The sequence below is a fragment of the Zonotrichia albicollis genome, chromosome 1 (assembly GCF_047830755.1).
Source record: "Zonotrichia albicollis isolate bZonAlb1 chromosome 1, bZonAlb1.hap1, whole genome shotgun sequence".
Lineage (NCBI taxonomy): Eukaryota > Metazoa > Chordata > Aves > Passeriformes > Passerellidae > Zonotrichia > Zonotrichia albicollis.
This window is the reverse complement of record NC_133819.1, coordinates 141,398,762-141,408,783: the sequence shown is the minus strand read 5'-3', so window position 1 is coordinate 141,408,783 and position 10,022 is coordinate 141,398,762. Positions and strand designations below refer to the sequence as shown.

The 10,022-nt window shown below is 37.1% G+C and overlaps 1 long non-coding RNA gene across 2 annotated transcripts; it reads left to right on the top strand.

The window, feature by feature from the left end:
* Positions 1–5,282: 5,282 nt before the first annotated feature.
* On the top strand, positions 5,283–9,684 carry LOC141725430 (uncharacterized). Of its 2 annotated transcripts, none has more exons than XR_012577285.1 (3): positions 5,283–5,343; positions 6,847–6,991; positions 8,497–9,684. It is a non-coding gene; the product is annotated as an uncharacterized LOC141725430 (long non-coding RNA). The 2 variants fall into 2 exon arrangements; XR_012577284.1 differs by lacking the exon at positions 5,283–5,343 and adding an exon at positions 6,042–6,522.
* The last annotated feature ends 338 nt before the right edge of the window (positions 9,685–10,022 follow it).

Genomic DNA, 10,022 nt, shown 5'->3' with positions numbered 1-10,022 from the left:
TCGATCTAATTCCTTTTCTTAGGCTTCATGAGACTTTGTATAGCTTGGATCAAGCCTATAGTATTCACAAATAGGAAAGAATTCATAATTTATCAGACTGCAGGATGTCTCCTTACGTAGTGCTAATAATGAATTCACAGACAGACTAATTCAAAGTTCTAAGTGGCTAAATACTCAGGTTTTCTGTTCCACAGACAGTTTCTGAAGGAATTTTGCATCACTGACTAATTCTTCACTGCTTTAGAGAGGAAATCCTCTCTACTCCCCCTTGTCTTTTGCTTCTGATTAATAATGTATATTATAGCAGTAATAACCTCAATAAAACACAAATAACCTTGAGTAAGCATAAAGTTGCATAAAATTGCATAAATAAGTAAGCATAAATACAGTCATATTGACAAATGAAAAGAAGTTAGAATCCAGAAGAATGAGAGTATTCTGTTACAACATCCAAATGGTCTCTTCTGTAACCATGTTTGTGTTGTATCAAAACTTTGCCTAAATGGAATGGTAGAAAGCCTGGAAGGCCCATGGCCCTGTTTTCCCATTCTCTTTCCCATACAACTGCTTCGTTTCTGTAATTTCTTTCCTTTCCACTCTAGTTTGATTTCCACTGGCCTTAATCATGCTGCTGTGCTTGATGGTTCTCAACCTCTGACTCAGTGGAATAGTTCCTCACAAAAGCACTGCCATCTAAGAACGCTGTAAAACTTGTCACCAAGAAGAAAATGTGTAACTTTAACATGCAAATAAACTGAGTTATTTCAGGAAGAACCTATGAAGTCAAGCACAAATGTATACTTTTATTTAATTGAACATCTATAATCCTAATAAGAGAGACTGTGTGTTTGATAAATATTTGGGATGTGATTTTGTAAAATAATCTATTTTGTTTTGTGCTTGAAGGCATAGTTAAATTTATGTGTCTTTGTTAGTGTTTTACTTGATAATTTATAGTATAATCCTACTATATATATAGTAGGAATAATTTTTTGCTTAATGAGTAAAAATGTTTTAAAAGTAAATGGGAGAAGTATTGAACAAAGCTTACTAAGCTATGAATTTTCTGTGAATTCACAGATACTATGAATTTTCATTCTCTGTACATTATCATTGCTTGCCACAAAACAACTTCAGTGATCTTTACTAAATTTTGTTTGCTTTAAATTCTACTTATAAAACTCAAAAGTTGTTCTACTCTAATTCACTAATTTTAACTAGATATCTCTAATTTTTTGAACAAGTATTGTCTTTCAAGTTTAATTTTTATTTTCACCTGAATTCCCCTCAGCATGAAAAATTTAAAACCACCCAGTGGTTGCACCTTATGTCAGTTTTGTGTCCCCTTCCCAGTGTCAGCTTTCATATACTTGTCTTGCCTTGCCTTACCTTCCTTTCACAGAATCACAGCATTGCTAAGGTTGGAAGAGACCTCTGCAGATTGTCCAGTCCCACTGCCATGCCAAGGCAAGGTCACCTAGAGCAGGTTGCACAGAACATGTTCAGGTGGGTTTGGAATGTCTCCACTGAGGGAGACTCCATGACCTCCCTGGACAGCCTGTTCCAATGCTCTGCCACCATCAGCATAAAGAAGTTCTTACTTTTGTTAGGCTGAAACTTCTTGTGTTTTATTTTATGGCCATTGCTCCTCATTCTGCTGCTAGGCATCACAAAAGAGTCTGGTGCCACCCTCTTGACACCTTCCTTTGAGATATTTATATGTATTAATCAGATCCCCTCAGTCTTCTCCAGGCACCATCCTTCCTAAATTTTTATCCTGAGATCATCAGGTTTAATAACATTAACTCCTTCTTGCTGAGGTTTTATGACTTCCAGAGTAATTCCAGCTACTCAGGGTTCAATTTGTTCATCAAAACTGACTGCTTTGAGCTACTTCAGCAACATGACTGCCTGCCCTTTTATGCTTCTCTCTGTGTGAGGGAAATATCTGCTTCTTATTTGCTTCACAACAATTACATTTTCATGGCTCCAGCTAAGTTCTATGGTTAAGTTCTAGCTGCTAGGCTGGAGGGTTTAGACTGGATGTCATTAACTAAGTCTAAGACAATTTAGTTTCTAAAATGTGATTTACAGCAAATTTTGTCCTCTGGCTGTGGCTAATGATAATTTATATTACTTTTAAAAAGTGTGCCTCCCATCCTGTTTTCTAAATCAGCTTTCAAATTGTCAAGATGAATGTTTGTGTTCTGGATAGACAGGAGAAGGATCATTCTAAAATTATTCTTCCCTGTTGTTTTCCTGCAGCTAACATATTCAGCTCAACTGCATCTTCCCATAGTGTTACTTGCCTGCATCTCAGGCTACCCAACACGTACACACAGGCTTCTTTCTGCTTGGCCTCCACTTGTTTCCTTGGGGCAGTACAGATATTTTACATGTTTGGCGTCACATCTGCTAGTTCTAAGCAGATATGTCAGGTACCCTTAGAAATATCAGATGGCACTCGCTCTTAAAAAAGTGAGTCAAGCCGAAAATATCTTTGTTAAAAGAATTTAAATACTTTAGAGTGAATGAGTAAAATGTCATATATAGGAAATAAAGCCTCAAAAAAGTCTCATCTGAAGCTAATTATTAATTTTACCCTACCCAAAGAATTACCTTGAAATAAAATTATTACTTTGACTGAAATAATTCCTTTCCAGCTCTTTTCTGGTCTTTTTTTTTTTTTGCTTGTAAGTTATCATCTTCACCCAGTGAATGAATAATCAATTATTAAAATACAGTACACCAGAAGACTTAAAAAAAATACTCATTTTTCCTGGCCTATATCTTCTGTTTATCATCCTAAAGATCTCAGTGATTCTTGATTGCACTAAAGGAGTATGTAAAATGTACTGGTGGAAATAAAATCCCAAAGGCTCTCTCTCATATATTACAAGATTAGTAGTTTTAGCATTGTGGTGTGGTTCAGAATACCAGCACTACAATAGTACACACTTTGGAGCACAGAAGAGAGAAAGAACATTCCTGTACTTTCCAAAGCTGTCAGAAAGAAAAATGTGCTAACATATTAAATACACCATGTAACTAGACAGCTATGCTGTAGTCAGCACTGAAATATAGTTGTGATACAAAGTTGCATGAGCAAGTTTAAAGGTACTGGGCCAGATTATTGGTTGGAATAAATGGGATCTAGATGGAATAAAGTAGGATAAACTTCTTTGTCTTGAGGTATTACTTTTATGCATTTGGGAAGTTGGCTTGCTGACTTACCTGAACAAAAGGTCTTACTTGTACGGGGATAGAATATAAGAAAATAAAGGTAGTATAGAAAGTAATCTTACCCCTAAGAAATTGCAGCTGGGTTAATTATTAGAGATTAGGAACAGGCCGGACTTTAAACAGGCCATAGCTGTAGCCAATGAGAAGAGTGCTAGAAAAGAGTGTGTTGGTTTGTTTAAAGGGGAAGTGGAGTCAGTTGGATACTGTGAGAAGAAGGAGGAATATGTGATTAGAGGAGGTGACTATGAGAAACATCAAGGTGGTATGAAACTCTTACAGTAAGGAGACAATAATATGGAACCTTTGCAATATAATGACAACACACTGATAGCAAATTTTCTACTCTTCCACCAACAGTTTGTATGCTCTTGGATGATTTTAAGACATAATGCACTTGAATTTAATTTAGCTTAAATTTAAATTGTACAATTGATTTCTTTTTACTTTGGTTCAATCTTATATGGCAGGAGAATAGCTTAGAACATCAATCTCCTGAAATCATATGAACTGGCTTTTAAGGGACCTGGCTTTACAGATTGAAGTACTTGGGTTATTGGCTTTCTTGGGTTTTCTATGTAGTCCTTAACTTCCTACTTCTGAGAGGAGTTTTGGTACAAAAAACAAATTTTGAAAGCACTAGAAAGAGAGCTGATCCTCAGTAAAAGGACTTGGAGAACAAGGCTTAGCAGCATTGGTGATACTTGGCCTTCCCCTGGGAGCTCTAATGAGGATCTGCTTGTGCACCACTTGTGCAATGGTGCATGCATGGCTAATGGCATGTTCAGCCTACATCCAACAAAAAGGGAGAGTTTTGCCTCTATGGCTTTTTCCATGGGCAGCATATTCATATGGGATCTTGAATGGCCCAGAAGTTAAGCAGCAGACAAGAATTTCACATCTTCACACCCCCACGTCTGGCTTGAACAGCATCTCCATAGATTTCTTACAGCAGATGGGTGAAGGGAGAACATATTAAAAACAGAGAGAGCCTGGGGAAATTAATCGAATTGAACCCCTTGAAAAGTGCACAAAAATTTCCCTACTGTTATATGGAAGCCACTTCTATTTGGTAGTTTCCTGTAGCAAATTCTGATTAGAAAAGATTTGTGATGACAGAATCACAGTGATTGAAGTTGGAAGACACCTCTGGAAGTCATGTGGTGGAACCCGCCTGCTCAGCTTCTGTTTGTTGCACTTCATTCCATGTTCTGGATGCCAGCAGAAACAGGATAGTGAACACACAGATGCTGCTGAAGAGACCTAGATCTATTTTGGAGACATCTAGCAATGGTGGAGGAATGTCACACATTTTATTTGCTGCACAGGGACCCAGATCAAAGCTGGGGCTGGATCTGGCCTTCTCTTTTGAAATGTGATGCCTGTGATATAACTGTAAGATATTATGCCAAAAAAGCCAAAATGTCACAAACTTGGCTTTTCAGTTACAAGTCAAATACCTAATAATAGCATAATTTTAATAGCAGGTCAAAATATTTCTGTAAGACTCCTGCAGTGTTTAAAATTTAGAATTTTTGTTTTAATAATCTATATTTTTCCAGTGCAGGCCAAAAATAATATTTGTATTTGTATCAAATTTGTTTTTATTTGTATCAAATTTTCCTCTTGGATGAAATTCTCTCTCACTGTATTATGGATAATTACCCATGTATTACAAATCCCTACTTCAAATAGTATGATTCTTTTTAAAATCTTGCATTATTTTTCAGTTTACTGTCTTGGCTCCGTAATTTCCATCATATTAGTCAATAATCTAATTTTTTTAATTGCAATACAAAGTAAAATGTATCTTGTAGATATCAAACATGGAGCATGTGGTTTGGGGCCTGTTCCAGAGGTGATTACAGATGAGACTTCTACATAGAACTCTTATGGCTGTAGATATTGGTGTTTCAGAATAGCCAAACTGCTCCTGCTCCTCCTTCATGAAATGCTTGAGTACTTCAAGCCATTTAGTAAACTTTCAGTAAAAAGCTTTTGCTTTCAAGAAACAGTCAAAGTTGATTTTTCTTTGTCATTACAGCTTTCATACATTGTGCTGCATGTGAAAAGAGAGGAAATTTCAATCTTGTGTCTCATTAGGTAAGCAGTTTTGGAATAAATAGTTATGTATGCTTCAATTTCTTCTGGGAATGTAGAACTGCAAGGATGGCTAAACAGAAAAAAAAGGGGATCATTGCAAGTGTTTTGGCAAATGTAATAGCTCAAATCAAAGGATTAAAAACATTGTAAGACTCAAATGGTTGATCAGAAATGAAGAAGAATATTTAGGAAATGCTGTTTAATTATAATGTGCAAATTTGCTTGTCACTCACTTTTCAGTGCCATTATTTAGGAATAAAATCTGATTCAGCCTGAACAGGAAATGATTGCGCAAGTTTTGATGTGACAGCGCCACCTGCTGTTAAATTATGCAATTTGAACAAAATTTTTTTTGGTTGTTTAGATGAAAATTCCCACTGTCAAAAGACACACAGGAGAGTTTAGGAGCTTTGGTGCTGAGCTGGTAGTTTTAGGTTGTGTTTGGTACTATATTAAAATTATGCTTTTTTTTTTGTATGTATCTAAATTGAGGGAATGGAGTAACTTCGTTGGAAGGGACCCACACATACTCATTCCTCTGAGAGATGAGTGATCATTTACATCTCTTCATGGCCTGTAGAAGGAGGAGTCCATGGGGAGAATTAGTGGAAGCTACACCTTCCCCCCCGATTCCAGCCCTCAGCCTGGTGCATGTGCTCTCTGAGTGCCCACAGCACTTGGCAAAGCCTGCAGAAGCCTGACTGCAGCTCATGTGGAGCTCAGCAGCCTTCACACCCTGGCTTGCTTCCTGCAGCAGTTCTGATGAACCAAGAGCGGATCTGTTGGTAGTCGGGATGCCAGGATGAAGCTTAGGCATATGTAGAACATTGGCATCTCTATAAAGCAAAATTCTTTGAAAAGAAAGGACTTAGATTAAAGCACGTGCAGCAGCACTTGAACATCTCATTCTCCATCCTTCAATGTTCTTTTCAATCTTCTCTGATTATCTTCTACACATTATGAATAGAAGAGTGGAGACACACCAAAGCAGCACAATATATTTGTGCTGTGGATGCACCTTGGATTTACAATGAGCTGTTCAATGTTATTTTCTATTTTTATTTTTTTTGTATGGGATTTGACCTCTTTGCTGGGATCAGGTTTTTGCAAGAAAACATTAGAGGATGTTATTCTCAAGTAGCGATAGGTAATTCTGAATCCAATAATGAAAATATAAAGGTAAGATTGTTTTTCACTTTGAGCATTAGTTTATTTTATCTAGACTGATTTTCATTTGTTATTGCTTACTTTCATGAGTTTCTTTTTCTATTTCCCCAACCCTGTCCACTGTACTTATGCAGTTAGAGCCCTGAATAACCTAGAGGCATTAGAAAACCAAATCACTCAAGCATTTTCATTTTCCAGATCATACTTGAGCATGTTTAAGTACAAAGCTTCACACAGACATCTAGAGAATCCTGTTGTTTGCCTCCTTCTGCTGAAGAAAAAAAAAAATGTAGCTCATGCTTACTTTTGCCTTACTTTTGTTTCATACCTCTAAAGGAGATCTTTATCCCTGTGGAGACTTCCCTCTTACTTCACAAGACCTTACTGCCTGTAATAGGATTTGGTGGACAACCCTGCTGAGTGTTTTCTGAGGAGCCTGGAGGATTACACCAGTTAGATTTTTCTACCATTTGTTTGTGAGGTATGGCTTCTCTTTGCGAAGCTATGTTGATTCTTCCACAAGATATTTTTATCCAAGTATCAACGTTTTAATTCTATGGTTTATTGTACTTTCTAATAATTTCAGATTTAATTCATTGGGGTTACCAGAGTAATTTTAAAAATTTTTCATCCTGTTTACTCCTTTCTATGCTTGATACTGAGACAGTTTTAACTGCATGGTTACATGTGGCATGAATTGATTTCCTTTAGAACTTGTGGGGAATGATATTGCTTGTCTTTGGCTGTCTTCTCAGCCTAGCTGCTATATTTACTGCATCCAAAAATATAGTCTCAGAATTTTGTGTGAAGTTATGTCTCATAATTATATACTTGAGCAATCCTACATACCCTACCTCCTGGATTTGCAACTTTTTAGGCCTATCTGAGCATGTCACAGCAATGCATCTGATGCTGTCTTGGTCAGGCAGTGATACTGTAGTGATATTTCTGCCTGTGACAGAAATTTTGTGTTATGAGCTGATATGGCAAATTAATTTTTCTACTTTGACTCTAAGTATTCTTTTATAAACTGCTTCTCTTTTACTAGAACAACATCTGTATGTCCTTTGTATGTCTTGAAATGGCAAAATCTCTGCAGTATCAACATGTGCCAATACAGAGATTTTTGGAATCAGTGGATATTAGTGATAAGTATTTCTGAATATTCTAAAAGCCCTTATCTGCATTTTCAGACACCTAGATAGATTAATTTCAAATTTAAAATGTTAGAAAGGAATTTTCTTTCTTAATAACATTTTTGTAGTCGTAACCAAATCTACTGTTATTGAAACCATACTTATGGACACCAGCATATTTTCTTAATGTATGACCAGTTGAATAGCTCTAGAAATAATTAAGGGATCAATGATACACATTGAGGAAACTCCAGAGAGCTTCATGTATTAAGTTTCCCTGATATTTTTTCCTCAGCTGTGGGCTGGTCCATGTACAAATTGGCTGATTTCCTTCCTTTCCACTGTCTGAGCTTTCAAACTAAGGTAGTTGTTTTCTTACCATTTAATGTCTACTTTCCTCTATTTCTAGGATTTTGTTGACAAAATTTCTTTCCAACAGTCATTTTTTTATCAGTATGAAAAGTCTTCAAAATTCCTCATGCTTATTACTGTCATACCTATGTCACTGACAGTGCTAAACAATCTCAGACTAATGGAGTTTATGCATACCTGCCTTAGTCCTCACAGATATTGTACGACTGAAGTTTCATTAAGCAGTTTAATTCTCCTTGAGAGCTATAGATGACTTTGGGTAAAATTCATACACAAGAGTACACAGAGCACCTGAGATTTCAGTTTAAAATAGCTCCATTTATATGCATTCTATTTACAGCATATAGCAGGAGTTTCTAGACCATAACATGTCTTGGTAGGATTTAATGTTTTCTTTCTAGGTTTCCAGAATATTAGGTGCTAAGGACACTGACAAAAATGGAAATTAATTTTCTAGTAATTTATTCCTTTTGCTCAGGTGGACCTGTTGGAGCAAGTCTGGAGAAAGGCCATGAAGATTGTCTGAGGGCTGGAACAACTCTCCTATGAAGACAGGATGGAGAGTTGGATGAAGAAGAACAGGCTCCAGGGATGCCTTGAAGCAGCCTTCTGGTGCCTGGAGTGGGCCTACAAGAAAACTGGAAAGCATCTTTTTCCAAGGGCCTGTAGTGACAGGACAAGGGCAATGGCTTTAAACTGAAAAAAGGTCCATTTAGATATTAGAAGGAAATTCTTGAAGGTGGTGAGGTACTGGAACAGGTTGCTCAGGGAAGTTGAGGCTGTTCTATCCCTGCAAGTACTCAAGGCCAGGCTGGATGGGACTTGGAGCACCCTGGTCCGGTGAAAGGCATCCCAACCCATGGCCAGGTGTTTGGAACAGGATGACCTTTAAGGTCCCTTTTAACCCTAATCTTTTCAAGATTCTGTAATTTCCACTCGTGCCTGTTTGTAGGTGATTTTGAAATAGTGGTTGGGAAAACTGCATTTGTGTAGCACTCTTCCTGATTAATGTTTGTAGACATAACAGAAATTGCAGTTTCCATGTCAATAAATTGAAAATTCTTGTGATATTTATTTGTATGGGCACAATGAAGCTGACCTTCTTTGAAACTGGTAAAAAAATTATAATTTAAGTACATTTAGTTATAAGAATTGTTTAAATTCCTTCTTTGCTAAAAAACACACATGCATTATAGAAAGACCCCCCAAGATAATAATTCTAACTGACCTTAGTCAAATCATGGAAGAGTGAGCAACTTATAAATCATGTTAGTTAAACCATGATATTTAAATAGATATTTAATGCTTAACCTGCATGATACCTTAAAATAAAACCAACAAATCAAGACAATTAATGCAAATGGGTTTCCAGACTACTACAATGGTCTGATGGAAGTAAATATTCGCATTATACACCCTTTCTGTGGCTCTTTGTCAAAACCACATACCACTGAGAAGGTGAAATGTGGCCAGAGCTGATAAGACAAACAAATTGTATCTTTTCAGCAGATTACGTAACTGATTCTTCACGGACAAGCACTGTTCCAGACAATTTTTCCAATGGTACAAACATATAAATGAGGTAAAAATTGGTGACCTAATAAAATGAAACTTAAGCAAGGTACGATTTTCTCTGTGTTGAGGTGGAACTCTTGATGTCTGTCAGTAAAACATATTTACAATAAACATTTGACATGCTGGACTGCCAGTGTTCTTAAATGGGACCAGAGATCTCCAATTACAATCAAGGAAATTGTGGGAACCCCATTTCACCTCATCGTGGAGCCACAGCCCAGAGAAGATGATAAAGGAAGCCACATCTAGTGAGTATTTAGTCTCAGGGGAATTCTCTTGGGCCGTGCAGACACACACACACATCACATCTGGCTGCAGAGGTCAGTACAGAAAGCGGTGCTGTTCCTGGCACCCACACAAACACCAACAGCACTCACACAGACATCACCACCATCTGCAAGTGCTCTTCCTTCTCTCGAGACCACCAGG